Source organism: Marmota monax, unplaced genomic scaffold (genome assembly GCF_021218885.2).
Source record: "Marmota monax isolate L192 unplaced genomic scaffold, Marmota_monax_Labrador192_F-V1.1 WCK01_AAM20220418_F8-fsc00037, whole genome shotgun sequence".
Lineage (NCBI taxonomy): Eukaryota > Metazoa > Chordata > Mammalia > Rodentia > Sciuridae > Marmota > Marmota monax.
In genome coordinates, this window is record NW_026693245.1 from 9902851 (window position 1) to 9929501 (window position 26651).

Sequence of the window (26651 nt, forward strand, 5' to 3'; positions counted from 1 at the left end):
TAAGAAATCGAGTTCAGAATTCTGGCATGGGCTGAGCAGGGCTCTGTTTTGCCCCAGCTTAGCCAAGCAGTTTTGAAGTGAGACTTTTTATCACAATGTGAAGGAGGCACGCCCCGCTGAGTGAAAAGAGGCAGGTCTCCTTGGAGGTCTTGAATATCTTCTTTAGCAAGTTTACGTGTGGCACAGGGACCCTAGGGCTGGTACCATCCTATCTTTCCTACCTCCCCTCTCACCCCAACTTAAACTGTTTTTTTTTGGGTGGCTCTATGCTTTCCTCCTTTTACCACATTCACCTCCTTCTACCCACTGTCTCTCAGTGATTGAGCATCCTGAATCCCAAAAAGTGAACTCCAAAATTCTCCAAAACCGGAAATTTTTGAGTCCAACATGATGCCATGAGTGGAAAACCCCACACCTGACCTCATATGAAAAGCTGTAGTCAAAATGCAAGCACAGTTAAAATATTGTATCAAACTACCCTGAGACTATGTAGAGAAAGTATGTATAAAATACAAATGAATTTTGTGTTTAGACTTGGGTCCCATCTCCAGGATACCTCATTATGTATGTGTAAATATTCTAAAATCCAAAAAATCCAAACTCTTAAACACTCAGAAGCTTTTCAGACAATGGATGCTCACCTGTATATCTAACCCCTGCCCCACTAATATAAACTCCCACACGGTTGGTACTTTCCCTTCAGAGTACTCATCCCTACCATTATTAAATAATCATTTGTGTATCATCAGTGCAGTGGCTTTCTCCCTTGCTAGGCAATAGGTTCCCTAAAGACAAAGGATTGCACATATGGTATTCTTTGAGGTATATCCAGCAGCCTGCCTGTAGTAGTTGCTTAGGTTATCAATGAATGGCACCCCACCTCCAGCCTCTCCTAAAGGATAGGCTTTTGTTAGCAATTATCTGAGGCAATAGGGAAACTTTGTGCTTCCTATTCTCAACATCATTCTCCACAATCCATCATCATCATCTGAATCCTGGTCTTATCTCTCCTGCTGCTCCAAGGCTCCTTAGATAAGGGACTCTCATTTATTTTTTTGCATGGTTCACAACTCTGGACACCAAATTTTGCCTAGCTGAGACTCAAAAATTCATTGGTTCCTGAAGAACCAATGAAAGGAAAAGAAACCACAGAAACCAAAGCTGGGTGTGTAAAGGGTTATTTATTTGTTTATTTGCTTTCCACAGACCCTCATAATGCACATATATCACCTTTTCTGTCGTAGAGTAAGAAATTTAAAAAATTTCCCCAGCCCATAACTTCTTCCATCATTTCAGACTTCCAGCAGTACTATACAGGCTCCTTCTGGGGCATTCCATTCCGATCTGCAGTCTTGAGTTTTATATATAAAGGCAGGGCATGAAGGAGTTCTATGTTTTTGATCAGAGACAGCAGAAGAGGTAAGAGACTTGAGCAATGGGGAAAAGGACACAGCAAGAAAAAAAAAAAACACTTGCAACATGTGGTTGGGGAGAAAACATTGAGAGTTCTAACAAACTCAATAGAGTGATAGACTCTGAGCTGAACTCTTTATTCTATATATACTCTGAGGCCTTGGGAAAGTCACTTAGCTCCCTGGATCTATTTTCTGATGGGCAAAACGGCATTAATGATGCCTCTTTCTGATCATTTAGGGGATTAATATGATAATGTCCAAAATTGCTCTGTCAATTCAAAAAGGTTTATGCAAACCATTCCCTACATGGTGGGTGAAGATGGAGAGCTGGAGGGAGTCATCTGTATGGGGTTTGGGGGTTGATTAGCAGAAGCTTATATTCTGTCTGTAGAATTAAGAGTCTGTTTAGAACCCTGGGGAACCCAAAGTCTGAATGAGGAGATAACCAGAGTTTGAGAAAGGCACTGGGAGATGGGGGGAAAGAAGCAACTCAATTGGGTATGAATGAAGCATAAAATACACAGAGTGTTAAGGTCAGACCCAGAGCTTCTTGCTTAGAGGCAGGTGACAGGGGAAAGAGGAAGGAGGAGAGTTGAGCACTGACAGGCTGAAGTGAGGAGAGGGAGGTTGGTTGTTCTGCTGGAGATACAAGATCTATGTAACGAGAGAAGCTTGAAAAGAAGAAATCAGGATCCCATCAAAGCAGGTTTCAAAGGACAGAGAAAGCTTTGCCACAGAAAATGAACCTGGAGCAGGAGACACAAAGAGGTAGCAGTTGGGCATAGTGGTACACACCTGTAATCCCAGCAACTCAGGAGGCTGATGCAGGAGGATTACAAGTTCAAAGCCAGCCAATTTAGCAAGGCCCTGAGCAACTTAGCAAGACCCTGTCTCAAAATAATAAAAATGAAAAGGACTGGGGATGTGGCTCAGTGGTTAAGCAACCCTGGGTTTAATCCCTGGTACAAAAAAAAAAAAATGTGGGACAAAGTCTCTCCAAGGAGAGTCTACGCTCTGCTGAGATTACATAGGAGGATGGGCAAGGCATTCCTGAAGAACCAATGAAAGGAAAAGAAACCACAGAAACCAAAGCTGGGGAAAGTGCCCGAGCTAGGCTGTCTGCTGAGACAACAATCCCTTTTCTTCTTCCTGGACACACAGCCAACTGCATGTCTTAGGCTCCCTTGAAGTAAGATGTGGCCCCAAGACAGAGTTGCAGCCAAAGCAATGTGAACAGAATGTTAGGAGATGGTCATTTCCAGAGCAGGCCCAAGTGAACTTCCAGCTGTCTTTCTCCAGACTCTTCCTGTTCCGAGGTGGGTTCTCATGCCCTCTGTAACTTTGGAAGCCAAATGTTGAAGATGATGGAGCAACAAGTCAAAAAGACCTTAGGTTCAAAGGTCACCCCTGGAAGACAGAACCCTATCAATCAGCACATCCACATTCAGAACAAAATAATTCTTTTGTGTTCAAGCCATGTACACGTAGGGGTGAGTATATTACAGCAGCTATCGTTACCTCAATTAGCTCAGCACGAGGAGTCTGGGAATGACCAGGAGCCCACTGGCTGCATTTTAAAATCATTTAAGTGAGAATTGCATGAGATGATGTGAAAAAAACCTGTGCACCTCATGACCTGCCTGATTCCTGTCCACGCTTGCTTAGTGGCTCCCATCTACTCTTTGGCCATGGTATTTTAACCTTAAATTGGCTTCTATTTATAGCCACAAAAGAAAAATACCAATCAGATGTCTATAAAAGGTTTTTCCAAAACTCCAAGTTCTTTCTCTTGCTTTCTCTTTTTTTCCCACCAAAATAATTTTTAATTGTTTAATGTGGGAAAATATTTTATGGGAATTGCATTCCTTTCTGAGCCACTGCCTAGGCAATTTAAAAATAAACAATAGACAAAGACAAGCATTAACTTGGGGGGGGGGGACTTTTTATAATTACCTTCAGGATTGATTCAGGATTGGCTAAGAATATAAAAGGAGTTTGAAGATTGGTGGCCATCCAGGCTATAGGAAAAAAGCAATTAGCTTTCTTTTCTTCTTCTCCTCAACAGGTAAGTTCCAAATACAGACAATGCCTAATTCATTCCTGTTAGTTCTAGTATTGCTAAAATGTTCTTAGATGCTCACATAAGTTATTGACCAACCAGTGGAGATACTGAGGGTTGTTTTGCAGAGACTCTGAAGACATTCAAGCAAAGGCAAGGTGTAAACAGGATTTATTGTAATTACTATTATTATTTTTTATTGTTTTAAGCAGATAGTCCTATCTAAGACATGCAAACTTAGCTTTTGAGTTTTGGTCATAAACCTCTGGGCACTTTTCTAGTCCTTGTAATATAGTGCCAATGAGAGATTAAGCTAGAAAATAAATCTACAAATGAGTAGCTGTCTTATAATTAGTAAGCACTCTCCTTCATATAAAATTCCATGCCAGTGTCTAATAGCCACACTTTATACTCACCTAAAGCCTTTCATCTGAAATGCTCAAAGCGCTTCTTGTTAATACCAGTGCTAATTCTCTCAAAATTCCTGTAAGTCAGGGAGCTAGAATACCCATCCTTAAGGCACCTTGGCCATTGCTGAAGTTGGAGCCTTTCTGTCTCTGACCCACGTAGTTGTGGGTGGCACCCCTTCCCCAGGTTGTTGCCCCACCCCCAGCCCAATGAAAAGCAGAAGGGATTCTATCAGGGCAGGAAATTCGAGTTGCAGCCACATGGGAGGCAGTCATATAAAAGGAAGCTCAGCCCTTTGAATTAGACTGACTATATAACCTGGCTCTGATGTTTAAACAAATTATCCAAACTTTCTGAGCTTTAATTTGCTCCTCTACGATCAAGAATGTAAAATAATACTATGGTTATCCACACACATTAAGCAGCCAATAAATACTTGCTTTAGGGTATTTACATCCTTAATTTCACTGGATCTTTGGAACTAACCTGTATTGTATCTGGTTGAAGTTCTGCCACAGTCTGGAGGGGCACAAAATAACTGAGCCGCCACACAGCCTTGTAGGTTCAAAACAGGAACTCCTTTATTCTCCACACCCCCGCGAACTCCTCGCACTCGGCCTTCTCCCCGGACATACACCACACACCAACTGGAAATCCCTCCTCCCGAAATCCCTCCTCCAGCACTTCCCCAACCAATGGGAACTCTCCAGGGATTCCTGTGAGAACTCCAAAGTAGCAGGCTGAGGCGGACAGCAGGGGTCTAATATACAATTGAATACACAGCTTAACATAACCATTATCATCAATAGCTTGTGGCGTCACCTCTCAACCACTCCATTCTGGCAAAAATGCCATGCATCATTCCGACTCGGCTATGGCTCTCAGCAAAGTTCTACTTGGGAATACTGCCCATAGTAGACATTCAATAAATATTAGTGGAGTTGTCTTCTTTAGAAGAATTCTATCTCCAATGCTCATGCTACCCAAGCCAACTTAGGTTTTCCATAAGAATAGCTCCAATTTTGTCCCAAATAAATGTGAATCTCTGGATGTAAAACATTTATTTAAGCACAATTATAATCCTCTTTCTTCAATAACCTGGGTTGATTTGCTAAATCTCCCCAAGTTCTATATTTATTACCAAAGAAGAATATTGTTATGGATTAAATCACTTTGTTAAATACCAGATAATAAATTATTCATTATAGGGATTTGTTAAAAAGATTTGATCTATAAAATTATCTTATATATACTCTAATGTATGAATTATAGTTTATGGATTTGTGTGAATTATTTTTTAGAAAGTAATCTTTTACTCCTTTCAACTATTTAAAGACAAAATAGTATACTTTGGATTTTAAGTGTCACAATTTTACTAGATTTTTCATTCCTCTACCAAAAATCTAGCCAAGTCACCCATCAAGGAGTCCCCATTTTCTGGATTTGATAATAAAAATACATTTGTGAATTTGCTTAGAGGGCCATGATAGTGATATGGTATTTACTCAGGACTTAATTGTCTAATGACCTTGGCTGGTTCAAAACATTGTAATAACTAAAAGGTAAGAACAAGATTGGAGAAGAGAAGCTTCCAAGTAAGCAAAATAGATATTAAAATGTCAAACACTTATGTCTAGTGGCTGTGAATTTCAGGGATAAGAGATCTTGCAGGATGTGACTCAAAGCTAAGTTACTCCTACTTGGTCCACAGTTCTAACAAGTTTTCTCCATTGTGGGCAGATGAAAAGCAGCAGGCCAGAAATGTGTAGACATTAGAGAGATAAAGATTTCTTACAGCCTTCAACCTGTAAGCCTCGAAGGCAAAGCTTTGTGTCAACTCTTTGTCTGGCACTCGAGCAGATATGAAGGACAGGAAAGTCACCATCACTGCCCTTGCCTCCCACGGTCACGCTTCAATTGGATGCAGAAAAGAGCAACACACTACAAACAATCCGGCAACAAATAAATTGTGTGCTACCTGCCATAAAAAACATTCAGAGAAGGAGGAAACCAGTCTGGGAGACACTAGGGGAGATTTTACTGGACCGAATCTTCTGAAAATTCCTAATTACAACAGGCTCTAAGTCTTAAAAAAGCATTTGAAAAGTGATGCCCGAAATCATTGTGGGAAACATTTCTATTTGACCCAAGACCAATTTTGAAACAATCACATTTTATTTGATCAGATGATAAGTTAGTTGAGAGTGGGACCTGTCAGAACCTATTCCCTTCTCCCCCAGAGCAGAAAGCTGTGCTGTGACAGCACAGCCACAAAACAAACATGTAGCAATTTAACTTTTCAAGTGAGACCAGAGTAACATACTGTGTTATCACATTAAACTGAAATTTAAATGAGAAAACACAAAATTGGTTATGAACTCAAGTAGGCAGGGAAATACCTAACAGGTTGAAAGAAAAGGTGGTAAATACAAGTTGCTCAGAAGAGAAGATGAACAGGGAGTTTTAGGAAACTCCAGATGTCTAAAACATAATGAGAACTACTTCACACATACCTGGAGTAAAGTGGAATTAACTTAAGGTGTAAAAGGAAAGGTTTAAAGAGCAGGTATTTGGAATGTGTTCTTGAATTACATTGTGTTTCTGTTTGTCTTGGTTTTGCCTAAAGTCTTCCTTTTTTATGCTCCTCTTTAAATAGTTTGGGTGAAAGGGGTGAGGGCAGAGTCATGGGATCAGTGACCTGTTTCTTAGTCCTGGTTTGGACTTGTGTAGGATGTGCCCCCTGACCCAGTCAGCTCTGCCAGTCCACAGGAGCACCCATTTATTCCAAGGAGCATCTTTTCTTAAGCTGGTCCATGTTGGTTTTCATCTGTAATCAGGATTCTGAACAAGAACTTCACAAACACTCTGTTCATGACCCAGGTTGGGAAAAAGAGTCAACCCTGTGGAGAATCAGTGCAAAACAGTGATGATAAGACCATGAACCAAAGGAGAATACCACACACCAAACTCCTTGGAGACAGACAGAAACTGGCTTAGTGTAATTCGAAAGGCCTCAAGGTAATCCCCCAAATCTCTCTCCCCGCAACTAGAAAAACAATGTGGTATAGTGAAGAGAGGACTGGGCTGAGCCTGAAAGGGGCCAAGTTCAAATCCTGGCTCTGCCATTTACTGTCTGTGTAAGCTTGAGCCATTTATTTAGCCTTTCTGGGATTCAGTTTCCTCATCAATAAAATGGGGAAAATGCCACCAATAATATAAGGATGTTCTGAGGGCTAAACAACATATCTTAAGTCCCTAGTGCAATAGAAGTCACAGAGCCATAGTACATGCTCAGTATATGGTAGCTTCCATTATTTCTATGGCTGGTCTTTCTATTTCACCACATTGATCTGCCTTTGGCCTAGCACACCATTTTGTAAGTAGAACTAGAGAAGTAGTTGCTCCAAACAGCCATAGAGCAAAACACAGGTAAGTTATCCTCTATTCCTGGAACTAAAAATCTTTATAGGCAAATCCACAACTAGCTTTGTCACCCTAGGAAAGAAAGTTATCAGGGAAGCACATGAGAGGGTGGTTTGGAGAAAATTAAATCACTTCAGCAGAATTCGAGGTATAAAATTTAGCAAGAGGGAAAAATGATGTTCTAATTGCTCACTGTAACAGAATATGGAGGTTTTGCATATATACTAAAGAGCATTTTAAGAATAACTATTGTTGACATGAACATCTTTGGACAAAACCAAAAGGGCTTTGACTCCATCCCAACATAGAAGACACAAGAAAGGACAATCACAACTGGTGTAGCAGAAGCACAGGATTCTCACCCTGAGACGACCTGTTGTGGGGGGGTGCTTCAGCTTGTCATTGTCAGCTGCCCAGTTAACTGCCCTTGGAAGAAAGATCTGACCCAGATGGAGTCATTGAGCATGAATGCCTTACTGAGCAAGCAGGGCCCTGTAGGACCAGGCCTGCTATGCTTCTATAATGAATTGCTTTTGATGGCAGAAACGGAAACAAACCAAAATCTTAACTGCCCACAAACATAAGTGGGTCCCCCTAGTCCCAAGGCTAGGACTGGAGTGAAAGCTAGTAAAACTAATTAGAGCTGTCTTGGATCATTCAGAAAAAAAAAAAATGATAAAAATGAGTTCTAAAAATTGGGAGTGGGACCTGTCCTGATTTGGCAAGAAAGAAGATAGAAGGGTCTGGAAGCAAAGAATGATACTTTTGTTTCTAAAGAATGGAAGTAAAAACAGGCAAAGCAAGTCCAGGATGCTTTTTTCTGAGCTTAAGGGACTCAGACAAAACTAACCAGATTTAATAGTTCACTCTGGTTCCCAGGACATAGAGTCTTAGGTCTTCCTCCAGAGCTGTTAAGGTCAGATTTTGTTTTTGTTTTTGTTTTTGCCTCTGTGACCAAAAAGATCTGATAAAAACACAATTAGAGGAGGAAATGTTTATTTGGAGGCTCATGGTTTCAGAGGTCTCAGTTCATAGATAGCTGACTCAATTCCTCAGGACCGAGATGAGGCAGAACATCATGGCAGAAGTGTGTGGTCGAGGAAAGCAGCTGGGGACATGGCACCAGGAAGCAAAGAGGGAGAGAAACTCCACTCACCAGGGACAAAATATATACTCCAAAGGCAAGACCCCAGTGACCCACCTCGTCTAGCCACCCCCTACCTGCTTACAGTTATCACCCAGTTAATCCCTATCAGTGGATAAATTCACTGATTAAGTCACGGTTCTCATAAACCCAGTCACCTCACCTCTAAACCCTCTTGCATTGTCTCACACTTGAGCTTTGGGGGGACACCTCATATCTAAACCATATCAAGAATTTAAGGAACCTGGATAGAATTAACTAAAGATAACAGCTCACCCTACTTCCCAAGACTTGGAGTCTCAGTCCAGTGACTTCCAGCCCCCTGTTGAACACAAATATAAAACAACAGCCAATACCTAATGATTATCTTTCCCTCTACTCAACAAAGGCAGTATAAAACAATAAAATTCCTAATAATAAACTAACAATATATGTTGCACGCAAGTGGCTATTTGCAAATGTGTCCTAGATCAAAGATCGCAGAGAATTCTTTTTGTTGTTTGGTCTTCCTGTAGACGGGAAGGCAAAATCGGGTTTCCCAGCCATGTGTACTTACTTGTTGCTTAAAGAAGCACGTAACCCATTAGAACTTCTTGATGACTTGTGAGACCAAGGATGTGGTTTCCATTATCTAATAAATGATAAGTAGGGAATAAGCATAGTTGGTTTACATTAGAGCCTAAGTGGAGATGATATTGCTGTAAATATTTATTATAATTTTCTAAAAATACTCATGTATGTGTCTGCCATATAAGAAAAATGCTTCTTAGGATACTAAAAAAAAAAAAAGTGGCATAAAAGATTGGCGAGACATCTGGTCTATCAGAGTTTACAATCTAGGAAAAATGATGTGAACTTAGCGTTATAACAACAACTATAACTTAAATATTTGCCATATGCAAAATGCTACATACACATTATTTTACTTAATCCTCACAAGAACCCCATGAAACAATCAAATTTTCTCAATTTTGCTGAGAATCAGAAAGATAAAGTAACTTGCCTAAACTCGCACGAGGAAAAGAAGAATGTCTATTGTTTCATTTATTTATTTATTTATTTATTTATTTATTTATTTATTTATTTATATTTGTCAACACGAACCCTTCTTCTTTTGAGGATCGGGTCTTCAATATCACACACACACACACACACACTCAGATACACACACACATCACACTCCCATTGTGTGCTTCTGTTGGGCCAGTCACACTGCATTCCTGCTCATGTGATACAAATCAAACCAATCAGTTCTTCCATGGTATCTTCAAATGGAACTAAGGGGAGAATGCTCCTTCCTTCTTACCCTCTAGTGAAATGAAACTGAGAAATGTGAACTTTGAAGCTTCCAGAAGACATACCTCCAGCCTCTTGTCAGATGCTAGTCTGAGGAAATAAAGTCAGTATGGAGAAATAAATAGAAAAAGAGATTTTTTTTTTTTTAAAAAAAAGCACCTGTGACTTCAGTGACTATGGTTCCATTCAGTGGTTTGCTGGTAAATGTTTAACAACCAACTCTCCAAGTGTAGTTCCTTTTTGTTTATTTGCATGTTTGGTACCAGAGATCAAAACCAGGGCCATTTAACCACTGAACCACATCCCCAGCCTTTTTATTTTGAGACAGGGCCTTATTAAGTGGCTCAGGGTGGCCTCGAACTTTGCAATCCTTCTGCCTTAGCCTCTTGAGCTGCTGAGATTACAGGAGTACACCACCACACCTAGTCCAAGTATAGTTCTGACATGAATGTTGGTCAGCAATTTAAAAAAAAAAATTTTTTTAATTTTATTTGTTCTTTTTAGATATATATGACAGTAGAATGTATTTTGGCATATTATACATACATGGAGTATAATTTATTCTAATTAGGATCTTATTCTTGTAGTATTACATGATGTGGAATTACCCTGGTCATTTATTCAAGGATAGGAAAGTTATGTCTGATTAATTCTATTGACCTTCCTATTTCCCTCCCCCTCTTCCCTTTGTTCCCCTTTGTCTAATCCAATGAACTTCTATTATTCTCCTCCTCATCCTCCCTTATTGTGGGTTAGCATCCACATATCAGAGAGAACATTTGGCCTTTGGTTTAGGGGGACTGGATTATTTCACTTAGCATGATAGTTTCTAGTTCCAGACATTTACCAGCAAATGCCATAATTTCATTCTTCTTTATGGCTGAGTAATATTCCATTGTGTATATATACCACAGTTTCTTTATCTACTCATCTGTTGTAGGGCACCTAGGTCGGTTCTATAGCTTGACTATTGTAAATTGAGCTGCTATTGATGTGGCTGCATTACTGTAGTATGCTGATTTTAAGTCCTTTGGGTGTAGACCAAGGAGTGGGATAGCTGGGTCAAATGGTGGTTCCATTCCAAGTTTTCTGAGGAATCTCCACACTGCTTTCCAGAGTGGTTGTGAAGCCAGATTTAAAGTTAGGTAGTCATCTTCAAGCAAACTTGAAGATGCTGACTTGGAAGTGCCCAGATTACTTCTTTGGCCCACCTTTGTCCCACCCCTCGGGCCTTCCCACCTACATTCCATCACCCAAAACTATAAAATGGAGAGACAACCGCACTTCCATGGATTCCACCTCTTGGGTCCCCTTCTTCCTCTGGGAGAAGTCTTTTCTGCTGTCCTTTAATAAACTTCTAATTTCTACTCTGACCTTGCCTAGGCGTGCTTCTCTGGTTATTCTTCAACATTGGGGAAGCAAGGACTCGTCACCGGTCAACAGCAGTAACAGTTGCACCAATTTGCAGTCCCACCAATAATGAATGTATGAGAGTACCTTTTCCCCCACATCCTCACCAACATTTATTGTTACTTGTATTATTTATAATTGCCATTCTGACTAGAGTGAGATGGAATCTGAGTATAGTTTTAATTTGCATTTCCCTAATTGGTTAGCAATTTTCTTTATGTAAGATGAAAGGGAATCAGCAAAGACATTGGTAGAATTTTACTCATTTTTTAATGGTATAACTGACTTCTTTGGTAAATCAGTTAATAGTTTTAAAAAAACAGACATTTTTCTCAATTTTTGGATATTATTCACAAAGTAACAAGTATAGATGTATACACATTTTCAAGTTTAATTTGCATTGTCAACATTTTTTCATCGCTTTCTTAAGTCTAGACTCTAGGGAATCAACAAAAGATCAAGTCCTGATTTGTAGCATTTGTCAATCTCTACAGTGTGAATGCTTCTGCCTTGACCAACGTCAAACTTCCAAAATGACATCATTGGTGTTGGGGAGAGATGAGCAAATCATATTGTGTTTTCACCCTACAGACACCACAGATATAAAGATTCACACATGTAGGAGAGAGAAAAATGCAGTAAAGTCATGAGGAAATGATAAGATTTTAGAATTTATTACCTTTGCATCTAATATAATTTTTAATCATGATCTTATAATTTAATTTTTAGTAATGGTTGTGTTTAACAACCGACTCACAAAGTCACTGAAAACCTGGACAAGTGGCTTTCAAGAATCAACATGATCCAAATACAATACATCATAGGTTTCCCCTGATCCCTGGGTCCTACCTATATTTCCCACCCTAATTCCAGGAGCAAAACAAAACAAAACAGAACAAAAAAATACCAAATTTCTCTCACCTACAGAGTGTCTTCTCAGTCACTTGCAACTTAAAAGAATCCTGGCTCACTCAAGGGGACCCTTATACCTAGAGTGGACAGGGTGGGCTTCTTCCACAAGGCAGGTTGAGGCTCCCAGCTTTGAAGGCCAATTTCCAGCCTACTTAGCTGCATTTAAAACAAAAACAAAAACTGTGCTTTCCGCCTTAGGAAATACAATGTTCAGCTACGGAAAGCCTGGCCATGCCACATGATGGTCCCTTTAAATGTCTTCCTAGATGAGGAATGTTTAATCAGCTGAGCAGAGCCTCCAGCCCTGCAGGAGCCTGGAGGATGTTAGCAGCTCCCAGCCGCTTGCTCCCAGGAGCCCAGCATCATTTTATGCAACCGCACAGGGTGGAGACCAACCTTCTCCCTGGAGAGGAAGTGGCTGCAGGAATACCAGATGTGGCATTCCCACAGCAGCTGGTGGAGGGGCCCCTGTCTCCCAGGGTGAGGAGCTCCACAGAGACCCAGCCCCGGAAGTTTGCAGAGTTTCCACAAGCAGGGAGAACCCAAGCTGCATGGGGCCAGAGGCAACAGGGGATGGTAAACAGAACACTATTTGGGACTGATTCTCCCACCCACTGCCTTTGTTTCTGTCCACCAGTGTTGGGAAACCTGTTTAAAGAGTTATTCCATGGGCTGGGGATGTGGCTCAAGCGGTAGCGCGCTCTCCTGGCATGCCTGCGGCCCGGGTTCGATCCTCAGCACCACATACCAACAAAGATGTTGTGTTCACCGAGAACTAAAAAATAAATATAGAAAAAAAAAACATTAAAAAAAAAAATTTAAAAAAAAAAAAAAAGAGTTATTCCAAGTATTTTTTCAAGCCTCTAATCTGTCTTCAAAAATATTCTGGAGGAGGAAGCAAAGATTGTTTGCTGCGGTAGATGAGGGTAGAAATGGCCAGGAAAAATCTCCCCAGAATACCTAAGTAAGAACCACGAGGGAGGGTCAGGGGAGCATGGACAGAAGCCAGCCGCGGCTACTGGAGTGCAGTTCTCAGCTTGTCATGCAGATTTTTAAATAGGGAGCAACTGAAGTCCATTGCTCTGTGTGAAAGCTGGAGGGTGGGGGTGAAGTGGAGGGAAAGGGGAGGTGGGGTTGCTATAGATGGTTGGAAAGGGTGAGAGGGCTGCAGGTGGGGGACCCAGGGAAATGGAGTGTGCGGTTCATCTTAAATCTTGTTTACTGTACGTATTCTTGGGTGGGGGGGGTGAGCTGGACCCCTTAGTCCCCACATCCAAAGTTGATTAAAACCCTGAAGTTTTCCATAATTGGACCTCATTAATAAATTCCTCAGGGTACCAGGAGGCTCTGAAGAGGTAAAATAAGGGTTTGGAGAGATGAGAGCAACAGGAGGTTGTAAGACCCCAGACTGTGGAGTTAATTCCACTTAATCAGCTTGGACAAACTCCATGTTCACAACAAGCCCCAGGAGTCCCTGAGCCTCCAGCCCCCGCCCTCTTCAGCAGGGCAAGATTTTCTGGCATTCACTTCTCCCTTACTTTTTAACCTGTTTCCAACGTGGTAACATACTGCCCCATGTTTTAAGAACATGGGGCTGCTCTTTCCTGAGGACTCTCAAGGTTCCTAAGCTAAATGTGATGGCAGCAGCTTGGAGAAGGACAGGCAGCACTTCGAGCCTCCTCTCTTCCCTTTACCATCCACCAGCACATACCACACCCCTGCCCCAAACTTCTCCCCTCTCACCTTCGAGAACATCTGTTCTCAGTTGTTAGTTGGACCCCAGACTCACACACAGTCCCTGTACAGGTTATTATTAATGTGCTAACTTGACTTGGCTAAGGGATGCCCAGAGAGTTGGCAAAGCCTTACTTCCGGCCGTGTCTGTGAGGGTGTGTGGAAGAGATTTGAATTGGTAGACATGGTAGAGAAGATCATTCTCACCAACATGGGCTGGCATCATCCAATCCCTTGAGGGTCAAAGAGAACAAAAAAGGAGAGAATTCACTCTCTCTGCTTGAGTGGAACATCTGTCCTCTCCTGCCTTCAGACATTGGCCTTCTGATGCTTAGGCCTTTGACTCAAACTGGGACTTACACAAATGCCCCCTCCCGTTTCTCAGGCCTCTGAATTTGAGGTGGAACTACCACACCGGCTTCACTGCTTCTGCAGTTTGCAATGGCAGCTCATGGAACTCTTTAGCCTTCCTAATTGTGGGAACCAGTTTGCATAATAAACCTCTTTCTATCGATCTTTATATTTGCCATCAGTTGTGTTTCTTTGGATATCCCTAATACAATCCCAAATCTTAAAGTAAGACATCAGCATTAACTTGTTATCATTTCAAGTCTTCATAAGTTAGCAAATAGAGGCAAGTTTTAGGGATTATTAGTTTTCATTTTTTTCTTTCTTTCTTTTTCTCCTTTTTTGTACTAGGGATTGAACACAGGGCCTTGCATCATGTTAAGCAAGTGCTCTACCACTGAGCTACTTCCCCAGCCTTTTATTTTATTTTGAGATAAGGTCTCACTAATTTGCCCAAGCTGGTCTTGAGCTTACCATCCTGCTGTCTCAGCCTCTTAAGTAGCTGGGATTAAAGGTGTGCACCACCATGCCCACCAGTGGTCATCTTTAGTGTGGAGCTTACTTGGTTAATATGGTTAGCACAGTACCCTATTGTTTTTCTCTAATAGAAGTGAAAATGAGCTGCAAAATATCCAAGGATCAGATACCTAGGAAAAACAAGAAGCAAAGGGCCTCAGGGATGTCCAAATTGGGAAGCCAATCTCTGAGTAAAAAAGATCAAGGGTCAAGTGGAGGATTTTTCCTGGACTCCAAGTGGCTTGTTCTCATAACATCTATCTATATCTTACAAATGTCTCCTTCCTTTTCTGGGAATTTCAGTGAGAAAGGTTATGTAGCAAGACTATCAGGCATAGAAACAGCCTCCAGTTCAACCTCCATCTCCAAGAATTATCAACCTTCATTTATATGGACTACAATGTCACTAGTTCTTGGTGTAGGACTCACTCCAGGTCAAGGATAGAACAAAATAGCAGATGACTGTGGTGGAGGAAAGCAGGTCAGGTAATGGCCATTAAGAAACAGAGAAAGAAAGAAAGAGAGAGAGCTCCACTTTCCAGGGACAACATTTGTATCCTAAAGGCACACCCCCAATGACCCACCTCCTCCAGCCACTGCTATCTGCCTACAGTTACCACCCAGTTAATCCCTGGGAAGGATTAATGCTGAGTGGGTTGAGGTTCTCATAACCCGATGATTTCACTCTGAACTTTCTTGAATTGTCTCAAACATGAGCTTTTGAGGGATGCCTCATATCTAAACCATAACAATAGGCTAACACATTGATGATTTTTAATTTGGGGGGGGAGGCGAAAGAAATTGATAAAGGTCTGATTGTAGGTGAGAAAAGAGAAAGGTTTTTTTTTTAATCTAAAATTAATTTTTCTGAAAACTGGGTCTGATTCATCCTATTTTTTTACCAGATCTATTTTTAGAAACATTTACTTTTAAACTAATAAATGAATTAAACTGTAGCCATAGCTGCTGTCTGATAACTCTTTCCTGGTGAAAGAACATAGTCTTTCCCCCAAACAAATACATCTTCACATAACCAGAACTGATAAACCAATCCTCAAATTGAGAGACACCTTCAATAAATGGAAAAGCTGTATATCAAAATAGTTGATAAAGGCAAATTTTTATCTGTAAAAGGCAACTTTTTCAGTAATGTATTTAAAGAGTTCAGAAGGGTTGGGCAATGAAGGGAGAATTTGAAGTAAGTAGCTGCTGCTTCATCCAGTTCTCCTGTGGGGTACTGGCCAGTGTGGGACCAGATGAATGGGCAAGGTGGGTGGACTTAGATGGCCCTTGCTGCTATGGCATAAACTGGCCCAGCTCAACTGCATGACATTCTGGAAAAGTTAAAACTCTGCAGACAATAAAACATTAATTGTTGCCAGTAGAAAGGGTGAGGGAGGAATTGAATAGGCAAAGGACCGGGGATTTTGACAGTACTGAAACTCCTCTGTATGATATTGTAATGTTGGACACATGTCATTAAACATTTGTTCAAACCCATAAAATAACACAACTCCAAGGGTGAACTGTGATGTGAACTGGGTGTTAATGAGCTATCCATGTAGAATCATCAATCATGACAAATGTACTACTCTGGAGAGAGATGTTGATGAGGAAAGCTGTGTGTGTGTGTGTGTGTGTGTGTGTGTGTGTGTGAACTCTCTGTGTTTTACCCTAAAAAAAAAAAAAAGTCCTGGCCCAGGCATTGATCTGGATTCCCAGGGGGGAAGGAAAGTGCCATCCTCTTATGTCTTACCTGCTGTCTACGGCAGAACACTTTTCACCCATAACTGGCCCCTTTAGGGCTTAGCCAGGTTCCTCGTAGAATCTGGGAGTTGAAGAGGAATTACTTTTCTATTCCATATATAAGTCGGAATTTTATAAGCATGTCTCCATACATTTCTTCTATAATAATAAAATAAAATAAAAAGAATGAACTTTGCAGTATTATTCAGGGGAGACTGATTTTTCAATTGATAGACCAGATGTGTGCTTGAAGTTTTCCAGTCTCTTGGATTGGCTGAACTTGCGCTGAACCACACTTCTGAAGCTTGAGGTAGGTCCATCTCCTCCCTGTGTTTTTTCTGGCCCTCATTCCTCATCTTCCTCTGCCTTCACCTTGCCACCTCCCCCCCCCCAACAATGTTTTAGAGAAACATGCCGGTATCAGACTCCATCTCCTTTTCTGTTTCTACAAGAAACTGAGGCCCACTCAGCATTTCATGAGGATGGTAACTCTGTGGGAAGTTACGATAGGGGGAGCAGGGTTCCACCTTCAACTCCTGCTCCCCACATTTTCAGCCTCTTGGGAAGTACATTCTTCCACTTCCTACCTTCCTTAGCCCCTTAGAAACTCTGGTGAATCCATTTCTTTCCATCTTCTTCCAAAATAACAGAAACTGTTATTTTTAATTTTTAAAGCTAATTTTTAAAAGAGCAGGGGAATAAGTTATAAGGATACAGGGGTCTCAGGAAATTCAGTTGTAACAGAAGAACTGGAAAGCCCTGCGCAGGATTCGGTGTCTCCCCTTTCTGGTATCCACCTGCTGGATTCTTCTCTCTGTGTGGTTGCTTTCTCTGTTCTCTATCCTCTGCTCTGAGCCCCCAAGTGTTCAGCTACATTGAAAGACAGACCACCTGGCTCAGAACCCCAATTCCAAATTCCTGGAAAAGAGAGCCAGGTTGTCCTGGTTGGATGACGTCAACCAGGAGGAAGTAGTCTTAGAGCAGCAGGTAACCTGAGGGGGAGCTCATGGCCAGCACCACACAGTGTGATCTGGAGAGTAGGTGATATTTATCCCTCTGAAGACCTGAGGTTTGGATATATTGTCGAAAAGGGTATTCATGGGCTGGGGTTGTGGCTCAGTGGTAGAGTGCTTGACTAGCATGTGTGAGCAGTGGATTCAATCCTCAATACCACATAAAAAAAATAAGTAAACAAAATAAAGGTATTGTGTCCATCTACAACTGAAAAAAAATTTAAAAGGATATACATTTTGTTTTCACTGAAGTAGAACAAAGCACAGACCTTGGAATCAGATCTGTTTAGCTTTGAGTACTTGCTCATTCACTTAATAATTTAATAAAACCCTCCCTACCCCAATCCTACCACTCATAAAAAGGTCCTATCTTTCAAGATAATCTAAAAAGCCCCCAATGGTCTCTGACCTCCTGTCTTTGATCCCCCCCCACACACCCATATCCCAGCCATACAAACTACTTACTTTTCTGCTGAGAAAAGTATAATGTCTTCATCCATCATAATGTCTTCCTCCCCACACATCTTCTTCCCACCCACTCCCAACCTTGTTTGCCCAATGGGATAATTTTTTCCTCAGGAAACTTTCTTCAACTCATAAGGTTATACTCACTGTCCCTTTCATATCATCCTGAGAAGAAACTCTTCTTGGCATCCCTGGAAACCAGTTCATCAGCATAAATTGTTCTAGGACTTTGCATGCCAAGGTAGCCCATTCCATTACTGATCTAGAAGGTTCTGCTGCCCCCATCCCAACCTGCAATAGAACTGAAAATATCTCCTTAAATCTTCCATACAGTGGTCTTAGATTGTACCCTAGAATAACTCTCAAATTTCTGGATGCGTCAATCAGTTATCCCCTCTCCAATGTCCCCAATCTCCTCTCCATCCCCAAAGATTCATCATCTCATAATATCCTCTAGTTTGTTACTGTTCTTCTCAAAGCTTGGCACTCCTAGATGAGTCCAAACACCAGCTCCTTCGTATGGACCCTACAGGCCTATGCATTCTCAGATTGAGTGACTTTAATTCATGTGAACCACCTACCTGGGTCCTGTCAGCCACATCCCCTCCAAACCCTTATCATATGATCAGCTATTCATGTCAAGTTCCATCTCTTCTTACTCCCAGACTTATGCAATTGACTGAAGTTACACAACAAGCCAAGGGCAGAGATGAGATGTCTCAAGAATTATGATTTCTAGTCCAGTGTGTCTCAGCAATTCATTTGTCCACAATTTTTTGAATGGATGGCTGTATATATAATAATGATAGCAAATATAATAGTAAGTGTGGTTGATGCTTAATGAGGGTCTCTTCTGAGCCAGGTTCTGAACTAAGCAATATACAAGCATTTCCTTACTTAACCCTCACGACTAGTCCCTAAAGACTTTACCAAAGAGGAAATGCAAGTTTAGAGAAATTAAGATATTTAATCTACTAGCCCAATAGAATGAAGTAGTATGTTAAACATCAAAGAAATAAGATATTAGAATATTCAATATGACTGCTGTGGGTTCTCATATTTCTTTCCTAAAATTAGGAATGACCAAACTTGATTTCATTTAAAAAGGGGAAGAGGACTCACATCAATCAGTTAACAACATCTAAGGGAGAAGAGAAATAGCCCAGCAACTGAAACAAGTTTGCCCTGGTGTTCTTTTTTTTTGATTGATTTTTTAAAAAATGACAGTGGAATGCATTACAATTCTTATTACACACATACAGCACATTTTTTCATATCTCTGGTTGTATATAAAATCTGTTGACACCAACTCGTGTCTTCATACATGTACTTTGGATAATGATGCCTATCACATTCCATCATCCTTGCTAACCCCCTGCCCCCTCCATTTCCCTCCCACCCCTCTGTTTTAGGCACGGACTGGCCCCTTACAAGATGTTCAGAAGTCATTGAGCTTTGACCTCAGTACCCCCACACCACACACACTTTTTAACCCTGAATGTGGTATGAGAACAGATTTTATAATTTGGCTGAGGTTCTCTAGGCCTTTACTGTCGTCTTACATTCATATAACAAAGCTACATATCTGATTGATTAATTTGATGATATCCAGCCAATCTGAAATCAGAACTGCAAATCATGGTGAAATCTTGTTTACTTATTTAATGCAATTCCAACAGTTTCTAGTGTTCACCTTTAAAGAGCCAACAAAAACTTCTTTTTTTTTAAAACCATGAAATGGGAAATGGCATTGGTCTGGTTGGTTTCCATGTAAAGAAGAACTCATGAGCCTAGTGGCCTTCTGATAACCCTGATCTGCTTGGGACTGGCAGGTAAAGATGTTCTCAGTCACATCTCTTCCCTTGTAGCCTGTGAACAATAAAGAAAACTTTTCCACCATGCCTTCGGGACTAAAGGCTGTTAGACAACATTCTGGACAAATGGTCTCCATGGAAACTTGAGATGATTGAACTCAGATCTTGCCTTGCTTCCTCTGAAGCAGGATCAGAGATCTGCCTGTTGACTCTGTGGCTTCTCAGAAGATTTGGAAATATCCTTAATGTGGGTATGGGATGGGGACAGGGGAATTATTGTGGCATAGGGGACAGAGGAAGTTTCCAAACACATTAGGGTTTGGCAAAACCCAAGAACCTCATGCCTGGGCCTTTTCCCTTCACTTTTAAGTCCATATACATTTCAAAGGGAACTTCGTCCTCATTTCAGGAGTGACTACACCAGTGTGCCAAGACAGTGGCAATGGAGACTGCTACCTAGCATGTCCCATGGTGTTTTTTCCCATTCATTGCTACTTAGCCACCAAAACTCGTTCATTTTCATCAAGTCTTCCTCTCCATCAAGTCTAGCCCACTGTGACCGCTACCTTAAGACAATGTAACATATCACTCACAAGGTGGCTCTTGAAAACCACATGCAGACTTACTGGCTTTATAAAAATTGTTTTAACTATATGTAAACACAAGCATAGAAACAAATGTGCATGCACTTTTCATGCACTTACTCAAAACTATTTACTAAACACCTTTGACAGCCCACCACTGTGTTTGGCACTGGGCTCCAAATGGAAAACAAGATTAGCAATGTCTTGACTCTTACCCACCTCACATGGGGAACTGTATGTCTTGATGTCTGAACCCATGGGATTTTCATTTATCCAGGTGATCAAGCAATGACACAGAAAGGCTAATGTTCTTGAAAGAAGATTTATTATTATTATTATTATTATCTGCATTTCTTTAGAGAAAGAGGTATGCCATGCATGGGAAGCATGGGGCTACATGGGAAACACCGGGTTTGGTCAAGAGACAGCAGGAGCAAGGAGAGGCAAGCCTGGGCTGGGGAGTTTATTGGGGTTTCTGCAGGGAAGGCAGAGGGAACGCTTTAGGAATGGCCGGTTTGAATAATTGCAGCAGGCTTTGGAATTTTTGCCTGATGTCTGACCCTGGGATGATTTAGGGCAGGAGAAATACTAGTTTGATGTGTAAGAGTTAAAGGGGAGCTATTGGGACATAGGAATGGTGGGTCTATTTGTTGGTTTATATATAAAGGGTGAGACTTTTACTGTCTCTAAGAACAGTTAATCTCTCCCTGAAAAGCAAACTTTTTAAGATGCTAAATCATCATAAAATACAGAAAAAAAACTTAAAAACTTGATTAATAGTCTGTATCCATCGGGGTTTAGTACAGATAACAAAACCCTCCAGGTAATCCAAGGCAAAAATAATTTAGTGTAGGCATAGAGTATTTACAAAATACTAGGTCAGCTGAAAAGGAAGAGAGGTGGCCCCCATCGGACATTTAATCATTTCAAGGGCATACAATTCTTACTTTGAAACAGAGGGAAAGGTGTTGCTGCTACTGATCCAGTGATCCCCACACAACTGACTTATACCACAAGGCTGTTGACCCGACATGGAGTGCTGTCCACTTACCATGGCTGACTGACACCTGTATAACCTTGCTTACCAGCAAGAGAACTTTATATGTTTTCCTAGGAATGGAAAGGGAGAAAGGAGGGAACAAGGATGGCCATGGATCTCTGTGGTCTACACAGCACAGCACCCCAGACAGATCCATGCTAACTACACCAGGCTGTACCTCCTCTCTGTCCTGTAAGTGATAGAGAGGCTTACCTGCCAGACAATGGCCCACAGCTGACCTTCCTCTCGGGCTGCCCTCTCTGCTCTTGCTCTTTCTTTCCTTCATTCTTTCATAGCAGAAAACCTTCTATGCACTCTTGAAGAGGCAGCTCAAGCATTGCCTCCTTTGTGGCAAACCCTCCTTTTCTTCATCCTGTTAAAAACTGGCCGTGCCCTCTACCCCCAGAGGGGCAGAAGCAGATTCTCATCCTGGGGTCTGCCATGTTTCTTCCGCTCTTCTGTGAGTGTCTCTGCTTGACTGTGATCTGCTTAGGGCTACGACATGGCACACTCTAGACACAGAGTAAATGATGCTAGGTGAATGGGCAAGACTGGGACTCTCACCACAGACCAAAGATGCAGGTAGGGAAGCCAACAGAGTCCAGTCCACTCAGGGAGGAACCAAGTGGATGAATCCTATTTTTATCAAGGCTGAATGAACTTGAGCAAACAGGAGGAAGCAGAAAATAATATCTTTGATATCACTCAGAGATACTAGTTAGTTTCCATTGCAACTCACAGAAACCCAGCTCGAATGAGAATAAAGAAATAAAAAGGAATATACTGACCAGCATAGCACAAAGGCCACGGTTCTGGTTTCAGGTAGAGCTGGATCTGGTCTACACTCTAAATCATAAGGGGTCTGTCACTTTGGCTCAGTTTTCCTCTGAGGCCTATATTCTCACACTGACTCTTCCTATGTGGTAGCAAAGGTGATCACCACCACTTCCTACTTATAACATACCTACTTGGCAACCTTAGTAGAAAGGGAGTCTCTTTCTCAATACTTTAAGCAAAATATTTCAGGATTGACTGTCTTGGCCCAGTCTGGTCCCAACCACTCCCCATCCAACGTCAGGTGGAGAGAACATGTCTTGTTCACCTTCAAAACTTCAAAACCAGGGGTCTCCATAGGTCCTATCAAGCCCATGGGCTGGGTGTGTTAAGAAGTGGCCCTCAAAGGAAAACTGAAGTGGTGTTACCAAAAGAGAAGAATTTATGGTGGGCAGGAAGAACCACAGATGTTCCCACAGTGGACATTTGGCACTTGGCCGCCTCTAAACCTCACTCTTCACTTTGAAAGAGACTTTAAACCCTTCAAGAGCAACAGCAAAACTGAGACCACTCTCTGGGTGCCTCGCGGATGGGCTGCCCAAGAGTTCTGGTACCAAACAGAAAAATTTGACACCATTTCTGAGTTTCAGTTGAGATTGGGGGAAAAGAAGGAAAATCCCATCAGTTTTGGGTCTTGAGTAGTAAGACAAGAGAGGCAGAGGGGAAAACACTTGGTATGTAAATGTAATGAACAACAGAAAATAATGAAAAAGGAAGTGCTTCCTCTCGTTTGTCAGCCGGGCCTGTGAGGAACAAGAGAAGCACCTTCTCTGGAGCCTCAGCTGCTCTCTGCCTTTCCAGCCACCTCCTTGGGAAGAATGAGGCTTTAACAACCAGCATGGGGTCCGGGCTGGCCTCCACCCAAGCCTGAACAGTGCCCCCATTGAGGGACCTCAGGGGCAGCCCTGGATGCCTCTCCCTTCTCCTACTCCCCTCAATGGGCTATTTGTAGGACTAACAAGGACTGGGAGACATGCTGCCCATCTCCTCCGAGGCCTCAACAGCTGCAGGATTCCTCAGGAACTCCACAAGGCCCTGCACTTCCCTGCAAAGAAACCCACAGGAGGGATGCCGGATTCAGGAAGGGATGCCTCCTTGATGAGAGAGAAAAACACTCCTCAGTTCTCTCCTTCCTCCCATCTCCTGGGGTAGCAACGGTTCACCCCCAAAATATCTGGTATTCTGCCTTCTTGCAGCTCGAACACCCTCCCTGTGCCATCTTCCTTGCTGGCTGGGAACAGAAAGGAGGAATGATGCCTTCCTCTAAGACAGAGTTTATGATTGCAGCCATATCCAAATAGTCCATCTTCATCACCCTCTTCCTCTGTGACATAAAGTGACCAAGAGTGGAGAGTGGCAGCCAAAAAGTTCTCATCCAACACCAAGGCCACAGCCTACACAGAAGGACAGTAGGCAGTGGTGTATTCTGTTTCTCCAGTGTCCCTCAGGTAATGACTCCTATTGCGTGGGGAAAGAGACCATCATAGTGACCAGACTGGACAGGGAAGGGCAAATCATTTCTGATTTTCTACTTCCATAGGATACAGAGGTTTCCTCATGTGTTTTCATTTAAGATATGCAAGTTAACCCGTGCCCAAATCTCTCCCTCCTGCAGTTATTGCATATGAAAATCTCCCATTCTTGTGGAAATTCTCTGTGCGTAGATTGCAACACAGCATGGCTAGAAATCTGTCTGTGTGTAGTTTACTCAAGTGTAAATACTCCTGGACTCTAGATACTGAGCCTTATAAGTGATTAATATTAGGGTTCCGTGCGGCTGTTCCTGTCTTCCCCAGAGCAACAGCTGGGATAAAGGAGAGAAGGGGAGCTCCAGAAATAAACTGCCCACACTATGCACTGGACAGAATCCGAAGGGGGATCTGGTACAACTTCAGATCTGGTTTCCTCCACAGTCTCCTTGCCAGACTGTTGGATTTGGCCTCATTCTTCAGGACTGGGGAACTCTTTAGCTCCCATGCCAGTCCATGCCAATTTTGAATAAATCTTAGAGAATTCTTCCTTGAATCAACCTCTCAATGATTTCCCTCAAATGCCCACACATTGATCCTAATCTTTCCCTAGTGACGTATACTCTGATTCCATGAAATGCTCAACTCTTCAGATAAAAATTTCCACACAGAAAACACTCATGCAGCCTCCTGAACATTTCCATTTGGGGATAAAGCATGGTTCCTGCAATCCCTTGACAGTTCAATGTACAATATAGTTACATGATTTTTAACCACCTGGTTAACTGATTTATTTGCCTTGGACACTTTTAAAGATGAAATTCCGCTGAGGCTTGGCCAGGGTTAAAGTACAGATCCATCACCACCTCAATAGAATTCTTCTTTGAATGCACTCTGAGACTTGATGTTCATCATGTGACTTTGGACTCCTGCTGAACTTCCTTGGTGAAAAAAAACTCATGAGACTTTTCACATGAACTTCTGTTAAGCCAGTTATCTCCAGTTAATTGATTTTTTAACCAAAGACCTAATATTTATTTCTTATTTAACTTCTTCCTTCTAGAGTCAGTCTGTCAATATAACATGTAGAACATTTCTAATATTGATTCAGTTAGGAAAACCTCTGAAATGTATGTAATTTAAAATATCCAAATGTTTGTTTAATATTTTTGTTCATATTGTTCATAAAAGTGAAGGCCAAACTGAGAAGCTCAGATACAGAGATCTGAAACCCAATGTCAGACACAGTGCAATGTCATGTTCAAAACCATGTCAATACAGCTGGGCATGGTGGCACACGCTTATAATCCCAGTGGCTTAGGAGGCTGAGGAAGGAGGATCAAGAGTTCAAAGCCAGCCTCAGCAAAAGTGAGGTGCTAAGCAACTCAGTGAGATTCTGTCTCTAAATAAAATACCAAATAGGGCTGGGAATGTGGCTCAGTGGTTGAAGTGCCCCTGAATTCAATCCCCAGTACCGCCTCCCCCCACCGCCACCAAAAAAAAAACATGTCAATACAATACAGACAGATGCCAGACATTGGAGGGTTCAATCCTATGTCTACAGATCCAGGTAAAACTCATGTAAAAGAACAATTATTATTGGATGTACCCAAGTATTTTTATGTTTTCTTTAAGTTGACAATAGATAGGAGTGTTCAGTATTTTTTTTATACTAAGATCTTATGGGTACAGAGGTCCCAGCCTCTTGTGCATTACATGATGGGCTTGTGCGTTACGTGATGAGTTTTAAATATTATTATTTTTATTAAAACAACCTTCTTGATAACATCCTATATTGCTTCTTTCTGTGACAAATTCCAAAATCAAAGCCTACCCAGTCAATATGATTATCAAATTCACATCCAAACCTTAGCCCTGTGTTTCCCTGGGATTTTCTAAACCCTACCCAAACGGGTATTTTATTTCCATTTTCCAGGGAAAATAAAGCCTTTCTATAAATTATTTGTACACACTAGCTTAAGTCCAAGTTCTTACAAAACAGATTTGAATATTTAGTCAAGACAGCTCTCAGGGAAGAAGCCTCCCAGTTTGAATAAACCCCTTTTGGCTAAGTCATGTGAAAGTTACAAGCAAGGCTCAACTCAGATGTTTTTCCAGAGCCATTCCCCAGCTTTATGACTAATAGAAATTGAGTTCGATCTGAAAAATGGATTGAATAATAACATGAGAATAACTAAGTCACTTATTTGCGTGTTTTAATGTCATTTTTAAAAAGTCTCAAACTAAGTTCAGATTTTGAGCGAGACTGATTATGGGACAAATGATGAGCAGGAAAGCCCAAGTAAATCTATTACTGCTGGACCTCAAGCCCTCCACAATATTAATTCTTTTCCTAGGAGACCCTATTAAAATAATAAGTTGGATCATAGCTCACCTTGCCGCATCCCAGCCTTGTGAAAGAAGCCTTCCAAGCTGGGTGCACAGGCACGCCCCTGTGGTCCCAGCTACTCAGGAGGCTGGAGCAGGAGGATCCCTCAAACCAGAAATTCAAGGTCAGCTTGGACAACACGGCAAGTCCCTGTCTCCAAACAACAAAAGCAGAGCTAAATAAGCCTTTCAGGAGTTAGCCTCTCTCTTTCCAAAATGCTTGTTCAAATCCTAATGCAGTCTTCTCATTGCTCTGCAGGAGCAATGCTGATAAGATATCACTTCTGTCATCCACTTCTAATGTCCATCACCCTTCACAGGCAAGTCACCAGTCCTTCTCATAAAGCATCTCCACATTCAGCACTTCCTTTGGTTTCCCTTATTTTCACCTGTCAGAATCACATACATCCTGAGTCTTGAAGGTTTCAGGGATCACTCTTTCCCTTAGTATCTAAATCTAATTATTGGGACTGCAGGAAGTCTGGTGCCCACCTCAATGTCTCAGAGGCTCAGCCATAGGATGCTCCTCCTGGTTGCCAGTCACCTCATCCTCCACACCCTGCTCCTGGACGCTCCTCATTAGTCCTGTCCTTCTTGGCCATCCTCACAGCCCTTTCTCCTTCGCATGTGCTCT

The 26651-nt window shown here is 41.8% G+C and overlaps 1 long non-coding RNA gene across 2 annotated transcripts; it reads right to left on the reverse strand.

Moving 5' to 3' along the window:
• Nucleotides 1-1214: 1214 nt before the first annotated feature.
• LOC124100739 (uncharacterized) lies at nucleotides 1215-12597 on the reverse strand. 2 transcript variants are annotated; one of them, XR_009227971.1, is made up of 3 exons: nucleotides 12077-12597; nucleotides 9006-9080; nucleotides 1215-2822 (listed from the first exon to the last, which is right to left on the reverse strand). It is a non-coding gene; the product is annotated as an uncharacterized LOC124100739 (long non-coding RNA). The 2 variants fall into 2 exon arrangements; XR_006854395.1 differs by lacking the exon at nucleotides 1215-2822 and adding an exon at nucleotides 5654-6782.
• Nucleotides 12598-26651: the final 14054 nt, after the last annotated feature.